We start from the raw sequence: 20,000 nt of genomic DNA, 5'->3' as shown, positions 1-20,000 counted from the left end.
TTCTTCTCCTTCTTCTTCTTCTTCTTCTTTTCTTCTTCTTCTTCTTCTTCTTCTTCTTCTTCTTCTTCTATTTTTTTTTCTTCTTCTTCTTCTTCTTCTTCTTCTTCTCCTTCTTCTTCTTCTTCTTCTTCTTCTTCTTCTCCTTCTTCTTCTTCTTCTTCTTCTTCTTCTTCTTCAATTTTCTTCTTCTTCTTCTTCTTCTTCTTCTTCTTCTTCTTCTTCTTCTTCTTCTTCTTCTTCTTCTTCTTCTTCTTCTTCTTCTTCTTCAATTTCCTCTTCTTCTTCTTCTTCTTCTTCTTCTTCTTCTTCTTCTTCTTCTTCTTCTTCTTCTTCTTCTTCTTTAATTTCCTCTTCTTCTTCTCTTCTTCTTCTTCTTCTTCTTCTTCTTCTTCTTCTTCTTCTTCTTCTTCTTCTTCTTCTTCTTCTTCTTCTTCTTCTTCTTCTTCTTCTTCTTCAATTTCTTCTTCTTCTCCGTCTTCTTCTTCTTCTTCTTCTGTGTGTGTGTGTGTGTGTGTGTGTGTGTGTGTGTGTGTGTGTGTGTGTGTGTGTGTGTGTGTGTGTGTGTGTGTGTGTGTGTGTGTGTTCGTTCGTCCGTTCGTTCACCTAATCCTCCTCCCTCCCTCCCTCCCTCCTTCCCTCTTTCCTTCCTTCCTTCCTTCCTTCCTTCCTTCCTGCTTCTCTTTTCATCATCATCATCATCATCTTCTTCTTCTTCATCTTCTTCTTCTTCTTCTTCTTCCTCCTCCTCTTCCTCCCCCTATGTAAGGATGACGTCACAGGGAGTGTTCAGTCTGCCTGGAATAAGCGGTCCGCCATAAAAATTATTATTAACCATACAATTTTCTTAAAACTACCTTATTTGTAATTCCCAGATAAAATTACATTGGGTCTCGCGAGAATATTGTACGCTGACGTCTCATAACTTGATCTGAACTGTATATAGCGGTTAAGGAGAGAGAGAGAGAGAGAGAGAGAGAGAGAGAGAGAGAGAGAGAGAGAGAGAGAGAGAGAGAGAGAGAGAGAGAGAGAGAGAGAGAGAGAGAGAGAGAGAGAGAGAATAATAATAATGAGAAAGAGGGAAAATGAATGAAGGTGGTTGAACGAGTGAATGAGAGAGAGAGAGAGAGAGAGAGAGAGAGAGAGAGAGAGAGAGAGAGAGAGAGAGAGAGAGAGAGAGAGAGAGAGAGAGAGAATAATAATAATAATAATAATAATAATAATAATAATAATAATAATATGATAAACTAACTAACTAACATGGTTTCCTTCCATACTATAGGGCGAATAGGAGGTGGTGGGCGTGGAGGGGGGTGGCTTGGGGGGGGGGTAAGGGGCCGGTCTGGGAGAGGTGAGGTCCGTTGTTGTCAAGGCAATGGAGAGAAGGAAAGAAGGAAGGAAGGAAGAAGGAAGAAGGAAAAAGAAGGAAGAAGAAGGAAGAGAAGGAGGAGGAGGAAGAAGAAGGAAGGAAGGAAGGAAGGAAGGAAGGAAGGAAGGAGCATTAGGTGAACGAACGAACAAACGAACAACGAAAACACACACACACACACACACACACACACACACACACAGAATAATCATGATAACAATAATAATAATAGCAATAATAATAATAATAATAATAATAATAATAATAATAATAATAATAGTAATAATGATAATAATAATAATTTCGTTTCATTAAATAAGCGTTCTGATAATTCATGCTTAAAAACAGCGACGAAATAAATGAATAAATAACACAAATAAATAAAAAAAGACAGGATTTATTTTTGTAAAGTGGAAAAAAATAGAAATGAACAGTGAAAGGAAAGAAAAGATAATCAAATAATAAAATAACATGAAATTCGAATGAGACCGGATCAGCTGATGGCCAGTTTATCCTATTGCCAGTACTTGTTGTCGACTCCAGTGTTCGAATTTTAGGCTTTTTTTGTGGTGTAATGATAATTTGAGAGGCACTATCAAAGGGAGGCATGTGAAGAGGCTTTTAACTTTTATTAACTACGGTTGTAAGCTGTGAAAAGCACAAATTTGAAAACAATGAATAAACAATGGAGAAATGTGCTTCAATTATGGTTTATAAATGTATCAGTCAAGTGATTCAGTGATAAAATGACCACCACCACCCACCCACCCACCCACCACCATGTAGTGGGGGTGGCTAGGGTTCGGTCAAGCAGTCTGCCCTGATACTCTGTGACGTGAAGATCTGCGTGTCCTGCTACTCTCATCCTGCCGGTACGATTGCTATTGTCTCATTGGTAAGCTTTTCAAATTATTATTCTTGATACTACTGCTACTACTACTACTATTATAATGTACTTGGGGTGTTTTTTTAAAGTGTGTGTGTGTGTGCGTAGTGAATTAACAGTCATTAAGTTACCTCGTTTTAATCGTTAATAGTTAGTCATTTTAAAGTTACCGTACGTTTTTTTTCGCATTTTGAAGTTACCGTGTGTTGTTTTCAAAGTGTTTAAGAAGTGTAGTTAGGTAACAGTGATTGGTCATAGCTAGTGGTTGTAAAGGGAATAGGTTGTTAAGGCTGTTGTAATTATTATCGATAGTTTGGTGATAATTACTTGTTAGTGATATAATTGAACCGGTCCTGAGAGAGAGAGAGAGAGAGAGAAATATGTTTGGTTTCTCTCTCTCTCTCTCTCTCTCTCTCTCTCTCTCTCTCTCTCTCTTTGTGGCACTTGGAAGGAGGAAGAGAGAGAGAGAGAGAGAGAGAGAGAGAGAGAGAGAGAAATATGTTTGGTTCTCTTTCTCTCTCTCTCTCATTTATTTTCAAGAATTAAGAGAAAGCAATGAAGGAAAAGATTTGTTTATTAACTTTTATCAATTAATTTATTTATTAAAGATTAAAGTTGAGGTGTTGCAGGAAAATACACCTATTATTTATTCAGATTGCAATTAAGTCAGGCAATTAAGGTGTTCCTGGTTAATTAAGTGAACAATATTTACAGGTGTGGTGACTGTGACCTGCCCTGACCTGCCTGTGACCTGCCCTGACCTGCCTGTGACCTGCCTGTGACCTGCTTTTGACCTGCCTTGACTTCCTCTGACACACATGGTATGATATAGTGGTTTAAATTATCAGCAAACAACCTAACTACTATGTTTAATTAATGATATTGACGCAACATAATGTATCAGTTCTGTCCACCTCCCTGATGCAAGAGTTAACCAGTATTCTCAGTCTTTCACCACTATTCTGTCCACCTCCCTGATACAAGAGTTAACCAGTATTCTCAGTCTTTCACCACTATTCTGTCCACCTCCCTGATACAAGAGTTAACCAGTATTCTCAGTCTTTCACCACTATTCTGTCCACCTCCCTGATACAAGAGTTAACCAGTATTCTCAGTCTTTCATCACTATTCTGTCCACCTCCCTGATACAAGAGTTAACCAGTATTCTCAGTCAGTCACCACTATTCTGTCCACCTCCCTGATACAAGAGTTAACCAGTATTCTCAGTCTTTCACCACTATTCTGTCCACCTCCCTGATACAAGAGTTAACCAGTATTCTCAGTCTTTCACCACTATTCTGTCCACCTCCCTGATGCCAGAGTTAACCAGTATTCTCAGTCTTTCACCACTATTCTGTCCACCTCCCTGATGCAAGAGTTAACCAGTATTTTCAGTCTTTTACCACTATTCTGTCCACCTCCCTGATACAAGAGTTAACCAGTATTCTCAGTCTTTCACCACTATTCTGTCCACCTCCCTGATACAAGAGTTAACCAGTATTCTCAGTCTTTCACCACTATTCTGTCCACCTCCCTGATACAAGAGTTAACCAGTATTCTCAGTCTTTCACCACTATTCTGTCCACCTCCCTGATACAAGAGTTAACCAGTATTCTCAGTCTTTCACCACTATTCTGTCCACCTCCCTGATACAAGAGTTAACCAGTATTCTCAGTCATTCACCACTATTCTGTCCACCTCCCTGATACAAGAGTTAACCAGTATTCTCAGTCTTTCACCACTATTCTGTCCACCTCCCTGATACAAGAGTTAACCAATATTCTCAGTCATTCACCACTATTCTGTCCACCTCCCTGATACAAGAGTTAACCAGTATTCTCAGTCATTCATCCCTTTCTCTGGTAAACATTCCCTGCCTGCCTCTATTTCCACCTTCCTGTGACTTGAACTCTTTCAGAAGGGAAAAAAAGGTAATTTAGTGGACTTTTTCAGGTGAACCGAGACCTTCCGAGACCTTCCAAGACCTTCCAAAATCTGCCGTGACCCACAGATGAAGATGTATAGGTGATAAAGGGAGGCCGGTTTGTTTATTTTTTTTGTTTTTCTATTGCTTTATTTATGAAAGAAGATGAGACAAGTATTTGAGGTGAGGTGAGGTGAGACAAATGGCACCAGAAGTAGTCTTTACCTCAGCTTAGGAATTAATAATGCATTCAGACAGAGACAGAGGGAGAGAGGGAGAGACAGAGGTAGAGACAAAGGGAGACACAGGGAGAGAGAGAGAGAGAGAGAGAGAGAGAGAGAGAGAGAGAGAGAGAGAGAGAGAGAGAGAGAGAGAGAGAGAGAGAGAGAGAGACGGAGAGAGAGAGAGAGAGAGAGAGAGAGAGAGAGAGAGAGAGAGAGAGAGAGAGAGAGAGAGAGAGAGAGAGAGAGAGGGAGAGAGAGACAGAGGGAGAGAGAGACAGAGGGAGAGAGAGACAGAGGGAGAGAGAGACAGAGGGAGAGAGAGACAGAGAGAGAGAGAGAGAGAGAGAGAGAGAGAGAGAGAGAGAGAGAGAGAGAGAGAGAGAGAGAGAGAGAGAGAGAGAGAGACAGAGGGAGAGAGAGAGAGAGAGGGAGGGAGAGAGAGACAGAGGGAGAGAGGGGGAGAGAGAGATTGATGAGTAACAATTGGAAAAGATAATTGATAAAAAAAAACTGGTTATATTTATCTAAGACAATTAAAACACCAAGAAAATGCCTCAAAACACACACACACACACACACACACACACACACACACACACACACACACACACACACACACACACACACACACACACACACTCAGAAACTTAATATTCTGAAAAAAAACTGTAAAAAAAAATAAATACATTGCAGATGACTAACAGTAAATATTTCTTTCAGATTTAAGAAGTGCGATGATGCGACACACAGACAGACAGACAGACAGACAGGTGTGGGATGAGTGCTGGCATACTGAAGGTCAAGAGGTCAAGAGTCACGTGTTGAGTTGTATGGGTCACCAGACAGGTCACCCACCTAACCCCACTCGGCCTGTCAGTTCAGCGGCAACACTGTCATGGAAGAATTTGCCGCAAGCTGTGCCTCTCTGTGCTTGTTATCCGAACCTTGTGTCTAATATTGCCTTAATGTTGTGTGTGTGTGTGTGTGTGTGTGTGTGTGTGTGTGAGAGAGAGAGAGAGAGAGATTTTGTTACTCGTCATGTCCCCTGTACCAACTGAAGACCTCCACCAGACCCCCTCTTAGTCACCCTTGTTGTGTCCCCTGTACCACTTGAAGACCTCCACCAGACCCCCTCTTAGTCACCCTTGTCATGTCCCCTGTACCACTTGGTCTCCACCTGACCCCCTCTTAGTCACCCTTGTTGTGTCCCCTGTACCACTTGAAGACCTCCACCAGACCCCCTCTTAGTCACCCTTGTTGTGTCCCCTGTACCACTTGAAGACCTCCACCAGACCCCCTCTTAGTCACCCTTCTCTTGAGGTACAAGTGTCTAGTCATCCTTCCTATGTCATCCTTGTGTAATCAGGAATAATTATCAGCATTTGTTCTCCTCCTCTTCCTCCTCCTTCTGTCTGTCTGTCTGTCTGTCTGTCTGTCTGTCTGTCTGTCTGCCTACCAGTTAAAATGATCAATGTAGTCAGTTATACTTGTGGATACTGTGTGTGTGTGTGTGTGTGTGCGTGCGTGTATATGAATTAATGTTTATTGTGAAGTATCTGCCTGCCTGCTTGCAAATTAATCATCAATATAGTTACTGTTTGTGTGTGTTTGTTATAAAGCAATCTTGTGTATATTATTGATTGTATTCCACATGTATGGGCTGGCCAGACGTGATGTACTGTGACAGCCAGAACCTTGACATATACTGCTTGATAAAATGAAAATAAGCAAAAATACACGAATAAAGTACAAATTTTGAGCCAAACTAATGAGGACTTTCTCTCGTCTTTTTCAGAGGTGCGTACATCTGCGAGTCACTCCAACCAACTTCTTATATCCTACCTTATTCTGATATATTAGGTTAGATTCAGTTAGGTTACTTATATTGGGGGTCTGTCTTCCTTACTAACAAAATTAACCTAACCCATTCCTTCCTTCTCGTCAAGCTGTCGGTGGGAGAAGCCCCAGGACTCTCAAGCGTGGGTTGAGTCACAACTGCGGGTGTGGTAAGTGTCTTTCTGACCTGTTACGTTAATTTGTTTTTTCAGAATTTATTTATTTTTTAGTGTGTGTGTGTGTGTGTGTGTGTGTGTGTGTTTGAGTATTGAAATGTTTGGTCAAGTCAACATTCTGATCAGAGAGAAAATTCACTCACTCCAAGATTCAGTTAAGTAATAATTTAGGTCAGAAGTTAATTTGAAAAAGTGTATTAAATTTGTTATTTTTTGGCCATTCATTGATTGATTCATTAATTTGTGTGTTAAGGGAGAGTACTCTTGTAAAAAGTCATTCATTCATTCCTTGAGTTTGTAGGAGTGAGTGAAATAATTTATTCCTAATGTAATTTAATACCCAAATGAAGGAGGGAGGTTTGTGAACTAATGTTTCTCCCTCTTCTCCCTCTCTCCCTCTCTCCCTAACAGCTAGCTCACCTTGAAGTCCGGCGGGGCTCACGGTAAGTCTTGTGTTCTGTTACTATAAACTGGTGGATATATTTGTTATATATATATTAGTGATTACTTGTACAATAACAATACTTTCAGATGACACAAATTTCCATCTTAATTTAATGGTATCCCTCCTCTCCTCCATGTCTCCTCTCCACAAATTATACCTACATCCACAAGTCCTCCACCTTTTCCTATGAGACTTTCCTCCACTAATTATACCTCATTTCCAACCACAGATGTTCCACTTTTCCTATGAATGTGTCCATCTCTTAATCCACTCAAAATAATCTTTTTTTTTCCCTCTCAGAAGCTAACTTAGTAATTACAAGTTTTTCCATCACAGTGTTGCAGTGTTGCAGTGTTGCAGATCTTCACCCAAACAAGGGGAGTATTGTTTTTTTGTGTTTTGTATATATATATATTTTTGTGGGGGGGAGGGGGTCTGGGGATAGCTATCTGCGGTGTGCGTCTGTGCGTGCGTCTGTGTGTGCGTCTGTGTGTGCGTCTGTGCGTGTGCGTCTGTGCACGTGCGTCTGTGTGCGTGCATCTGTGTGTATGTCTTTTTTTTGGTTGTGTGTGTGTGAATTTTTTTTTGGTATAAATATATAGGTGGCAGGCCATAGTGTTAGGATATTTGACAGATTAATATAGAAGATAGTTTAAGTTAGTTATTGATATAGAAGATGGTTTAAGTTAGTTAAGGGTTAAGTGAGGCATAGAGAGAGAGAGAGAGAGAGAGGAGAAGACAGATATTAATAGGATTAGCTTATATTTTTTTTAGGGTTTTAAGTAAGTATCTAGGTGGCAGGTCAGAATGATATAATATTTAACTCAGATTAATATAGAAGATGGTTTTAAGTTAGTATATATCAAAGGGTTAAGTGAGGCATAGAGAGAGAGAGAGAGAAAGGGTTAATAGTATTAGGATGACAGGAGTATATATCAAAGGGTTAAGTGAGGCATAGAGAGAGAGAGAGAGAAAGGGTTATTAATAGGATGACAGGAGTATATATCAAAGGGTTAAGTGAGGCATAGAAAGGGTTATTAATAGGATTAGGATGACAGGGTGTGTGAATGTTTAACTCAGATTATATTGAAAGTTTATTTCTTTATAATCTGAGTTTGTATGGCATGTTGAGTATTAGTATGTTATTTTTGTAGTGGTGGTAGTGGTGTTGGGATGTATGAATGATATTTTTTTTTTTTTTTTTTGGTGGGGGGGGGCAAGGGGGGTATATATATATAGTGTTATATAGATATTTTTTTTTTTTATCCCCAGATCTTTGGTAAGAGATCTGGGGATTGTATGTATGTATGTCTAGCCAGTATTTTGGTAAGATACTGGCTAGTGAGTGAGTGAGTGAGTGTGTGTGTGTGTGTGTGTACGTGTGTGTGTGTACGTGTGTGTGCGTGCGTGTGTGTGTGTGTGTGTGTGCAGTTTTTTTTTTAGGTTAGGTTAATTAGTTAAATAAATAAATAAAAGCATAGATATTAGTAATAATAAGAAAATTTGATATTAGTAATAAAAAAGAGGGTAAATAAATAAATAAATAAATAAATATAGGAATATTTATCAGGGGGGGGTACCTTAAGGGGGGGTTGATGGCAGAAGGGGGGGTACCTATAGCATACTAGAGAGAGGGGGGGGTGGGTGAGGAAGCTGTAATAATAAAAAAAAAAAATTTGAGGGTAAATAAATAAATAAATAAAAATAGGAATATTTATCAGGTGCCGGTAGCAGAAGGGGGGGTACCTATAGCATACTAGAGAGAGGGGGGGTGGGTGAGGAAGCTGTATGAATGACGAGTAGACTAGGGGGGGTCAGGGTGGGTGATATATAATAATTTGTGTAATATTTCAACATTTGTTATATCGACATGCATACTGACACTTTTCTCCCAGACAGATAAGCCTGGCTGGTGAGACAGAGGGGGAGTGGCTCTCTATTTCATTATGTAAGTGATATGAGGTGACATGAGGTCGTCTGGCCAGCTGTGACCCTGTACATGTGATAGGCTTGGAATTTATTGTAATTGTCATTGTGTGTGTGTGTGTGTGTGTGTTTGTTTGTTTGTTAGTATACTGTGAATTATAGATGTTTGCTTAATATTTCCCATGAATTAACAAAAAAAGCACAATTCTATTAATATTTCTGTTTATTTATTGTAAACAAGACTTTTGTATACCAGTTTTTGGTGAATAAATCTATAGTTATTAACATTATACTCTTTTGAAACCTCCTACAGTGAGAGTTTGTCACAGGAAGGAGTAAACAGATATTGCTGTATATATATATTTTATTTTTATGTAGGAGTGACACTGGCCAAGGGCAACAAAAATCTAATGAAAAAAAAAGCCCACTGAAATGTCAGTCCCATAAAAGGGTCAAAGCAGTAGCCAAAAATTGATAAATAAGTGTGTTGAAACCTCCCTCTTGAAGGAATTGAAGTCATAGGAAGGTGGAAATACAGAAGCAGGCAGGGAGTTCCAGAGTTTACCAGAAAAAGGGATGAATGATTGAGAATACTGGTTAACTCTTGCATTAGAGAGGTAGACAGAATAGGAGTGAGAGAATGAGAAGACTGGTTAACTTTTGCATTAGAGAGGTGGACAGAATAGTGGTAAAAGAAAGAAGAAAGTTGTGCAGGGAGATAATGGGAGGAGGTGAGGTATGCAGTTAGCAAGATCAGAAGAACAGTTAGAATGAAAATAGCGGTAGAAGACAGATAGATATGCAACACTGCGGTGGTGAGGGAGAGGCTGAAGACACTCAGTTAGAGGAGAGGGACTGATGAGACGAACAGCTTGATAACAGGCTTTCTCTACAGTAAGCCTACCCAAATATAATCAGAATGTAGCCTCTTGTTTCAGGCCTACTTTGCAGTATTTCAGGGTACATGTGGGCTTAATAGCTCAGTAAGACGCAGGATCTACCAGCATAGGGCATAAATAATCATTTTGACGTATTTGAGCATATAAAGTCAGTTTGTTTACAAAATTACATTCGTTGCCTCAATTTCGTCTTCGGCTACAACTTGCAATATATGTTTTTTTTTTTTTAGATATATTTAATATTTTATCGTTTTTTTTTGTATTAGATTATTCTTTTTTAAGCTTTTAGAAATATATGGTGTCAAATTTCTCAGTTGGCATTTTTGAATTTGTTTACTTTTCGGCTCTAAATCAGAATCGACTTTTTAGTATGGGTTATTACAAGTTTTTTGTGTTATTATGTTAATTAAGGTATTTTAACAATATATGGAAATGGAGGCAATCGATAATTTTCACTTGTTATTTATACATGACTTGACCTTATATAAATTAGAAAAAAACCCAAATATAGGGTATTGTAAGGGCCTCTCAAAAAACAAAACCTCTTTAAAAACAATTCAACATTTTTAGAAATCATAAAATCTAACTTAGACTCGGAAATAAAAGAAATATTAGAATTCTCTCAATACAACGGATCCTCATTGGGCTCCTCCCCCTACCTCGGCCATTTTGTGGACAGACGGTGGAGAGTCGCAGAAGTGTTCACATTACTTCAGCCTTCACGACCATAACCAGGTAATTTATAAGATATATGATCAACAGGTAACCTTGCCAAGACCTTTAGCGCCATGTAACGAAGTGGGTGTCATATAAATAAGCGGAGACTGGAAATATGATCGATGCTCAGAGGAAGGGTTATGTCAGCTGGTTCATGTCCGCTGTTTGTCCGTGGTGCTCTTATTAACACTTAAGTTGTGATGTTTGTAGATCACTTGCGGTGTTACTTCACTGATATTTTGTCCTTGGTGCTATAAATGTTATATTTGACCAGGTAAGGACGAGTTAGAACCGTGAAATATTGAGATATAGTGTAACAGCTGGTGCCATAAAAACCCTGCCTGGTGAGGTGACGTGAGGTACATTACGATATGATAACTAAGAATTCTGCCTTTAAAATTCCCTGTGGAGGTTTAAGCGTATATAAATGTTATCCAGGAGTGTGTGTGCACTATACTCAGGGAGGTTTGGTTTAATTAAGACCGTGAAATATTGAGTTATATGAAATAATAGGATTTTTTTTATTTTTCATCAATATTTCGTTATATCATTTACTGTGTGGCTTGGATACGTCCATATATCGTCACGGAGCTTACGAACGTTAGATTAGAACCGTGTTTGGCTAGATATAGTGACAGATTAATGAAATTTTGCCAGATAAGATGGACCAAAGATTTACAAATAAACATTGTTGTCTAAGAGAGAGAGAGAGAGAGAGAGAGAGAGAGAGAGAGAGAGATAATTTAATGTGTTTTCATGAGGACAGTAACCAATATGTAAATGTCTCTTTCTTTCTTTCTCTACTACTACTACTACTACTACTACTACTACTACTACTACTACTGCTACATTTATTATTATTATATTATTATTAACAACTTAATATGAGTAACAGTATGAGTGGAACCCCCCCCAGACATGTGAAGCATACTCCATACATGGACGGATAAGGCCCTTGTACAGAGTTAGCAGCTGGGGGGGTGAGAAAAACTGGCGGAGATGTCTCGGAACGTCCCTGATATTAACCTATTCAGTTTTTTCAATTTATATATTCACCAATCTCTTTCACTCAGTCACTGTCTCACTATGAGTTGCCAGAGAGACAATGCTGACATTTCATGCAGAACTAAGAATTCATACAAGGTAGCCCAGGACCCCAGTTCTTCAGGAGTAACAATGACCCGTAATATTGTCAAATCTATTTTATTTATTTTTATGAGTTGCTGAGTAAATGAGTATCTTTTTGTTTTTTTCAGTGAAGTGGTGTCCATTAGAGGTGGTAAGTACCTGTTCATGTTTTGGTGACAGAGAAAAGAAGGTAGACGTAATTACAAGTGTTCAAAATTTATATCTTCTCACTTATGTGCTAATTTCTTTCCTTACCTCTACAATCTTCTTCCACTCCTTTGGTAGACCAGTCACACAGATTCATTCATTTAAAAAAAGTTCATTATTATGTCTACCTCTCTACCTGTCTGCCTGCACACACGCGATCAGACCTCCTGCCGAGACACGAGAAAGTTGCCTCATTGGCTGACGAAATGGCCTTGGTTGTATAGTGTGTGGCTCTCATTGGCTGCAGATCTGATGGTGTTTGTGGTGTTGATGGTGGTTTATCTTATTATTATTATGTTTATGTATTGTTATATAGTGTTTATGATGCTAAAAATGTTTTGTGTGTTTTGGGAATGTCCACGAAATTTGTGGCTAAAAGGAAATGCATATTGATATACAAACTTTCTCTCTCTCTCTCTCTCTCTCTCTCTCTCTCTCTCTCTCTCTCTCTCTCTCTCTCTCTCTCTCTCTCTCTCTCTCTCTCTCTCTCTCTCTCTCTCTCTCTCTCTCTCTCTCTCTCTCTCTCACAAAAAGCTGACAATATTAATTTGGACTTTTGTTAAGGGAGGAGGGTGAAGGAAAGGCTCTTTTGGGTGGGTGAAAGGGAAATCCGATATATTTGAGTGTCTGGGAGTGGTGAAGGAAAGACTCTTTTGGGTGGTTAAAATTAAAATCTGATATATTTGAGTGTCTGGGAGTGGTGAAGGAAAGACTCTTTTGGGTGGTTAAAATTAAAATCTGATATATTTAGTTAGTGTCTGCTTGTCAAGAACACTCAAAAAACACATGCAAAATGCGCACAAATTCTACAGGAACACACAAAAAAAAACAGAAAAATGCCCCAAAATTCTGGAAAGACACTGAAACACAGTCAAAAACACCCAAGCACACTCAGAAATGCACAAAAAATTCAGTAAAATCAAACATTGGCAAAGGTTTTCACTCCAAGGTTGATATGAGGCGCGTGGTGACATAAGTGCCAAAGCGCCAAATATAAAAAACTGAGAAAAACGCGGTCAAAGTTTTGCGACTTTCAGAATGCGATAACTCCGTAACGGATTAAGATAGAAAGCTCATTTTGGTCTTAAATGAAAGCTTACGTTGTGAGAGATGCGAGTCATCTGACTCGTCCTCACTCACCAGTGTTGTCCTCGTCCTGTAGCGGCTGGGGGTCATCTACAATGTCCTCACTGTCACTGTCGTACTCTAGGTGGTCCTCATCCTCGTCCTCAGTGCTGTCATCTTCTTCAGTATTATCCAGTTCCTGCTGCTTCCTGATGATGAACTGAAGGTATGGCTGGTTGACATTTGGGATGAACTCAAGCAGCTGTTGCAGGTGTTGCAGTTTGCCAGGCTGAAGTCGACGTATTGTGGGGTACTTCTGGGGTAGTTGCAGGATGAACACTGGCTTCCCCGGGCTCGGCAGGGAGGGGTAGCGGGAAGAATGGCGCGTTCTCATTGGCCCAATTTTGCCCAGGCGGCGCGGTAGAGCGGTTCCCATTGGTCGCCGCCGCTCCCGCCACCACAAACACAACATTGGCGCTTTAAACACAGCCTCATCCCGTGGGGTCGCGACAGAACAGAGGTGCTTAAGGCTAATTTACCTTTTTCTTCCCCCTGATTCTCGACCTTATGGTCGAATGGCGCTTTGGACGCCTGTTTCAAACTCGGGAGCTAGACTGGAGATAACGAACAGGTTTCAACGTGGGACAAGAGTAAAAATGGCGCTTTGAACGCTAGTCTAGACCGTGAGGGGTCCCACCAAACCGGGCAAAGCTACGGGCGACATACCCTTCTCTTTAGTGGGATTTTCCACCATATTGCAGTTGTCGGTTTGAACTGCCGATTACGCAGTTGAAAAGTAGAGGGTTTGGAGATGGGAATGGAGCAAAAAAGTGATTTTCCATCTTGGTGGCGCTTTGGCACTTATGTCACCACGCGCCTCATATATAGGCACTGTACATAACCTGTGAGGATTTCAACAATTGTCACAGTGTTTTCTCACAAGCGCTTAAGGTTCCTGAAGGTGACGTGCAGCTGAGGAGACGTCAGGTAGAGGTGGTGGTGGTATCCCAGCATAGCACATTGGCACAAGGTGTTCAGGGGTATTAGTCTGTCTGACATGTCACCCACTCGTCTCGTGGAAACAAAGGGAGTGACGTGTCGGGTCTCTGAAGTAACACAGAAAGATATTGCTGCGTTTTTTTATAAGTTTGGAAATTAATGACATGGTGTTTTTTTTTTTTTTATTTCAAGTTATGATTTCTTTATTCATTCCATTAATTAGTTCATTGTTCATTATTTTTTTCTGATTTTCTCTCACTCACACACACACACACACACACACACACACACACACACACACACACACACACACACACACACACACACACACACACACACACACACACATATTTACCTCCTAACACATCTGATACACACACACACACACACACACACACACACACACACACACACACACACACACACACACACACACACACACACACACACACACACACACTCACTCACTCACTCACTCACTCACTCACTCACTCACTCACTCACTCACTCACTCACTCACTCACTCACTCACTCACTCACTCACACACACACACACACACACACACACACACACACACACACACACACACACACACACACACACACACACACACTCTCACTCACTCACTCACTCACTCACTCACTCACACACACAGACACACACACACACACACACACACACACACACACACACACACACACACACACACACACACACACACACACACACACACATTTATCTCCTAACACATCTGATACACACACACACACACACACACACACACACACACACACACACACACACACACACACACACACACACACACACACACACACACACACACACACACACACACACACACACACTTATCTCCTAACACATCTGACACACACACACACACACACACACACACACACACACACACACACACACACACACACACACACACACACACACACACACACACACACACACACACACACACACACACACACATTTACCTCCTAACACATCTGATACACACACACACACACACACACACACACACACACACACACACACACACACACACACACACACACACACACACACACACACACACACACACACACACACACACACACACACACACACACACACACACACACACACTCACTCACTCACTCACTCACTCACTCACTCACTCACTCACTCACTCACTCACTCACTCACTCACTCACTCACTCACTCACTCACTCACTCACTCACTCACACACACACACACACACACACACACACACACACACACACACACACACACACACATTTATCTCCTAACACATCTGATACACACACACACACACACACACACACACACACACACACACACACACACACACACACACACACACACACACACATTTATCTCCTAACACATCTGATACACACACACACACACACACACACACACACACACACACACACACACACACACACACACACACACACACACACACACACACACACATTTATCTCCTAACACATCTGACACACACACACACACACACACACACACACACACACACACACACACAGATAGATAGAGATAGAGATAGATAGTTTATTGACCACAGTGCATATAAAGAACAATAGATAAAAAGTACAAATAAATTCACTAATACTACTAAAGTTAATAGTAACACTTTATAACTGGTGTAGTCCAAAAAATTTCCATACTTTAATACATTTTTAAATAATTACAAACAACTGCAACCATTATACCACTATTCTAAGACATTTAGCACCTCATGTAACATCTTACACATACTTTCACGAGGAAAAGTATCAGCAAATATGTCCTCTAATACAGTGACATTATAAATATGTCTAAGATGAGCTGTTAGAGGACACGCTTCTACCGCATGTCTCTCTGTCTGTATTCCTCCACAACTACACAACCGCTCCTCCACTGGCAAACGCCCTCTCCCTCTGCGGTTCCAGCGCCCAGTCTCGATCGCAAGACGGTGACCACACAGACGGAAACGGGTAAAAGATATTCTGTGTAAATCGTTAACTAGATGTTTTTGTTTGTAAAGGTCAGGTACTTTAAATTGTGGATTTATCTCTTTATATGTTTTGCAACGGGATGAATCTGAATGTGCTATATCATTACAAACATTTTCTATAATTGTTGACATACTCAGTGGCTCAGTATTAATAAAGGTGTCTATATTTCTTGATGTAGGTGTACGTGAGGCAAGTGTTACTCTTATAGCCAGTATCAGAGGATCATCATTCATTCCTGACCTTTCTAGCCATATATTCCTAAAAAATTTATGTTGCTTAACTTTGATAAGGTCTGAGACTGATGGCAAACCCACCTCAGCGTAACATACTATGTTAGGCGTTGTTTTTCTAACCCCCAGCATTTGTTTTAGTGCCCAGTTATACAGTTTGGTGACAGGCTTATAATCAGCACTAACCCAGGATTCACATCCGTATAGAATTGCAGACATTAAAGCGGCCTCAAAAACTCTACGTTTGACAATAAAAGGCAAATCATTATTCTTTGTAACAAATGAAACATATTTTAATACATGACACAACTTTGCTGTTGAATGTGCTTTAACTGCTGAGGACACTGACCCATCACTGGTGAATGGTGATCCCAAGTAAATGTAACTGTGGCAGTGTTCAATCACCAAACTGTTCACATGAATTGCATCTGCATCGCCGTCATCACCATGAATAACAAAGAAACTAGTTTTAGCGTTGTTTACATACATACCGTAATCTCTACAGAACTGGTCCAATATTTCAACCTTCTTTATTAAATTAGCTCGACTTGTTGACAATAACACGGTGTCATCCATTAAAACTAAGACATGTAACCAGTCTAAAAATCTCTCTGGCATACACTGTTCTTTAATCATTTTAACCAATTCATTGATGTAGATTATGAAGAGGATGCAGGAGGTGGGGGAGCCCTGACGCACCCCCAGCGTAGCAGTAAACAATGCTGAGCCCACCACACTTTGTGTCACCCTGTACATGGCGGCCAGCGCTCCCAGCATCACCATCCCACAACCCAATCTTTTCAACACAGTTAACAATTTGTTCCTTGGTATTAAGTCATAAGCTTTTGAAAAATCTACGAACATGACAAATAATTTTTCTTTTTTACGTCTAGCAGTATCAACCAGCAAGCGTAGCGTAACAATGTGTTCTATACAGCCGCGACCTCTCTGGGCCCCGGCTTGTTCCCTCAGTGGTCTGAACCAGTGACTCAACCTCTCACACAATACCATGTCAAACAATTTTGCCAGTGAATTCAAGATGCTGATTCCACGATAATTATGAGGGTTGTGTCTGTCACCCTTCTTAAAAATAGTGAATACTTTTGCCTTAATCCAAGAACATGGGTAACTACCAAACAAGAAAACGTTGTTAAACAGAGTTACTATAGCTAATACCCACTGAGCTGGCAACAAGCTAAACACACCCGGTGGCAACCCATCTGGTCCACACGACTTATCAGGATGCATTCTCTTTATCTGTTGCTGTACCTCCGCGACAGAGATTTGTTCGTCTAAGACAGGAATTGTCACGTCAGTAGTTACTTCCACATCATCATCATTAACCGTATCCGCGTTTAAGATGGTCTCGAAATAGGCTTTAAACTCATCACTGCTAGGACACGAATTTCCATTGTTTTCACTTGCATACTCGCCCTTCCAATTTATAGCTTTCCAAACTCTACTGTCGTCTCTGTCACTCAGCAACCTTTCCCACCTACCAAGCTGCATGTCTACCTGTTCACTTCTCTGATTCCTACAGACACTCTGTTGCACACACGAATATAGGGCGTTTGTAATACCACTCTCTACCTCTGAAATTTCTACATTTCCATTGAAAAAGTTTAGGTCTTTTTGGGAAATAACATTGCTGAACACTTCTTTATCAATATTCATGAATTTCAGTGGTCTTCTAAACAAGTTCTTTTTTACACTGACACTGTACAGAGCCGCGTGGTCTCCCAATTGGCGTGTTCTGTCGATAAGATTGTCCAGGTCCATACCAGTGCCAGAGACTGTGAGTGTTATGGGGGCGTGGTCTGATGGCAGGTCGACGCGTTGTACTACAGAAAAATCATCTATGTACCTAATCATAGTACACGATGCCATGCATACGTCAACCTCTGAGATCCACGCATCTCGTCTCCGAAATGTCTTATTTCCAAGAAAATGTTTCTGTTCAGTTTTCAAATTGTTCATAACAAGCATAGAATTTTCAACACATATTGCTGAGAGAAGCTGGGCATTGTCATTCGGTACATTTATATCATCAGCAACAAAAGGATATGACAATTCATCGCTATTTGACACATTAAGTGGCGCCAGTAAGTCCTTGACATTTTTGCCAAATCTTGCGTTCATGTCACCAATAATGATATGTCCTTTAGGCATAAATTCTGACAATTTCTCTTTTATGTAAGAAAAGGCACTCAAAGAATAATATTGTGAATCAGAAGGTGGAATATAACAAAACCCAAATAATACACCAGGAATATTACGCATCTGCATCCACACTTGGTCGCCTTTACTCGTGTCGACACCAAACACTGACTCTGACAACCAATTCTTAACTAACACCACTGTGCCTCCACGAGCAGCAGAGCCAACTACATCACTTCTGTACAACTTATAACCACTTAGATTTACTGGAAGCTGGGTTTTCACTTCATTAATAGCTATGATATCATAACCACATAACAACTGGTGCACGTTACCTTTTTCAAGCTTTGTACACACACCATTTACATTCCATGACATAATCTTAATACTACTGATGCACTGTGGTCGATCTAGAAAAACTGAGCATTCCAGATATCAATAACTGTATTATCTTTATATACTTTACGCTCACGCGTATCCAGGCGTATGACACAGCCTACATTTTCTGGTTTTGCCTTTTCTGCGGCTTCTACTTCGCGCAACCTACGCCACTCTTTCCTAACACTTGGATGAACATCCTTTTTTATGTAGATTTGATTGAAGCAATCACCGGAGGTTTTCAATCGACTTGCGTTGCTCAGGATGGTGGCGCGTTGGCTTTTGTCAGCGAGCGTTAACAGGATGGGGCGGGCTCGTGGTGGCGCACCACCACTGGCCTGACCCCCACCCAGCCTACGATGCGCTCCTGCCACGCCAGTTATCCCTACTGCTGTCCAAATCTTGTTCAGCTTGTCCTCGTCGGTAGTTGCGCCGTCCAGAGACTCTTGTTGATCAGGTACGCCCAGAATGACTACATTGCCTTCGCGCTCCTTCCTGTCAAGGTACTCCAGGTACTGCTGCTGCTTAGCAATGATCTCCTCCTGCTTATCGAGTCGTACCTTTAGTTCCTCATAATTCTTCTGTGCCACATTATTCTGGGACGTTATTATGTCCTTGAGGGTGTCCACTGCATTCACTAAGTCATCCATCCTTTTATTAATGCTGACTAGTGCAGTACCGTCTCCACCAGATGCCAGTAGCATGTCTATTAGTTCTTCCTTATTCTTCCTAGCTAGCTGGCCGCGTTGTAACGCCCTTCCGTCACCTGGCTGTTTTTGCTGATTGCTTGCCATCATAACAGTTAACTTGCTCAACAGATTGCAGTACTGCTAATGAGGTGGCAGGACCGTACGCTCGTGCAGGGTTATAAATTAGAGCAGAGAATATTCCGAAGTCACAGCAGAGTTGATGACTACCGGCGTCTTCGTTGCCATGGCAGCTGCTGACGTCACAGCGCTTCTAGTGCGCATGCGCAAACTCAAGGCGCTGGCGAGATGGAGGGGTTAGCCTGAGTGGTCGTGGTCTTACAGGCTAATTTTAACTAAGTCCAAAAACCCTTCACCATCACAAAATCAAACAGCGTATTCTTACTCCTTTCATAGACTTGGGGTAAGCGCAGGGTGCTCCAGAGTTGGTTTCTTGAGGAGATACTGTGCCAAAACCACGGACGTATTCCAGCAGCTGTTTACATGACCGCCATGACACACACACACACACACACACACACACACACACACATTTATCTCCTAACACATCTGATACACACACACACACACACACACACACACACACACACACACACACACACACACACACACACACACACACATTTATCTCCTAACACATCTGACACACACACACACACACACACACACACACACACACACAC

The 20,000-nt window shown here is 40.9% G+C and overlaps 2 long non-coding RNA genes across 3 annotated transcripts in view; both read left to right on the top strand.

The window, feature by feature from the left end:
- Window positions 1–1,885: 1,885 nt before the first annotated feature.
- On the top strand, window positions 1,886–8,003 carry LOC135101148 (uncharacterized). Of its 2 annotated transcripts, none has more exons than XR_010269066.1 (6): window positions 1,886–2,261; window positions 2,967–3,073; window positions 4,206–4,277; window positions 5,121–6,406; window positions 6,824–6,855; window positions 7,194–8,003. It is a non-coding gene; the product is annotated as an uncharacterized LOC135101148 (long non-coding RNA). The 2 variants fall into 2 exon arrangements; XR_010269065.1 differs by having other exon boundaries at window positions 1,887–2,238; window positions 7,194–8,001.
- Window positions 8,004–10,335: 2,332 nt separating this feature from the next.
- LOC135101145 (uncharacterized) overlaps window positions 10,336–20,000 on the top strand; it is a 13,452-nt gene continuing 3,787 nt past the window's right edge. The window contains exons 1-2 of the long non-coding RNA XR_010269062.1: window positions 10,336–10,417; window positions 11,656–11,678. This is a non-coding gene — a long non-coding RNA (uncharacterized LOC135101145). The remainder of the gene's footprint in view (window positions 10,418–11,655; window positions 11,679–20,000) is intronic.

This window comes from Scylla paramamosain, chromosome 6 (assembly GCF_035594125.1).
Source record: "Scylla paramamosain isolate STU-SP2022 chromosome 6, ASM3559412v1, whole genome shotgun sequence".
Taxonomy (NCBI): domain Eukaryota; kingdom Metazoa; phylum Arthropoda; class Malacostraca; order Decapoda; family Portunidae; genus Scylla; species Scylla paramamosain.
This window is presented reverse-complemented; position numbering and strand designations above follow the sequence as displayed.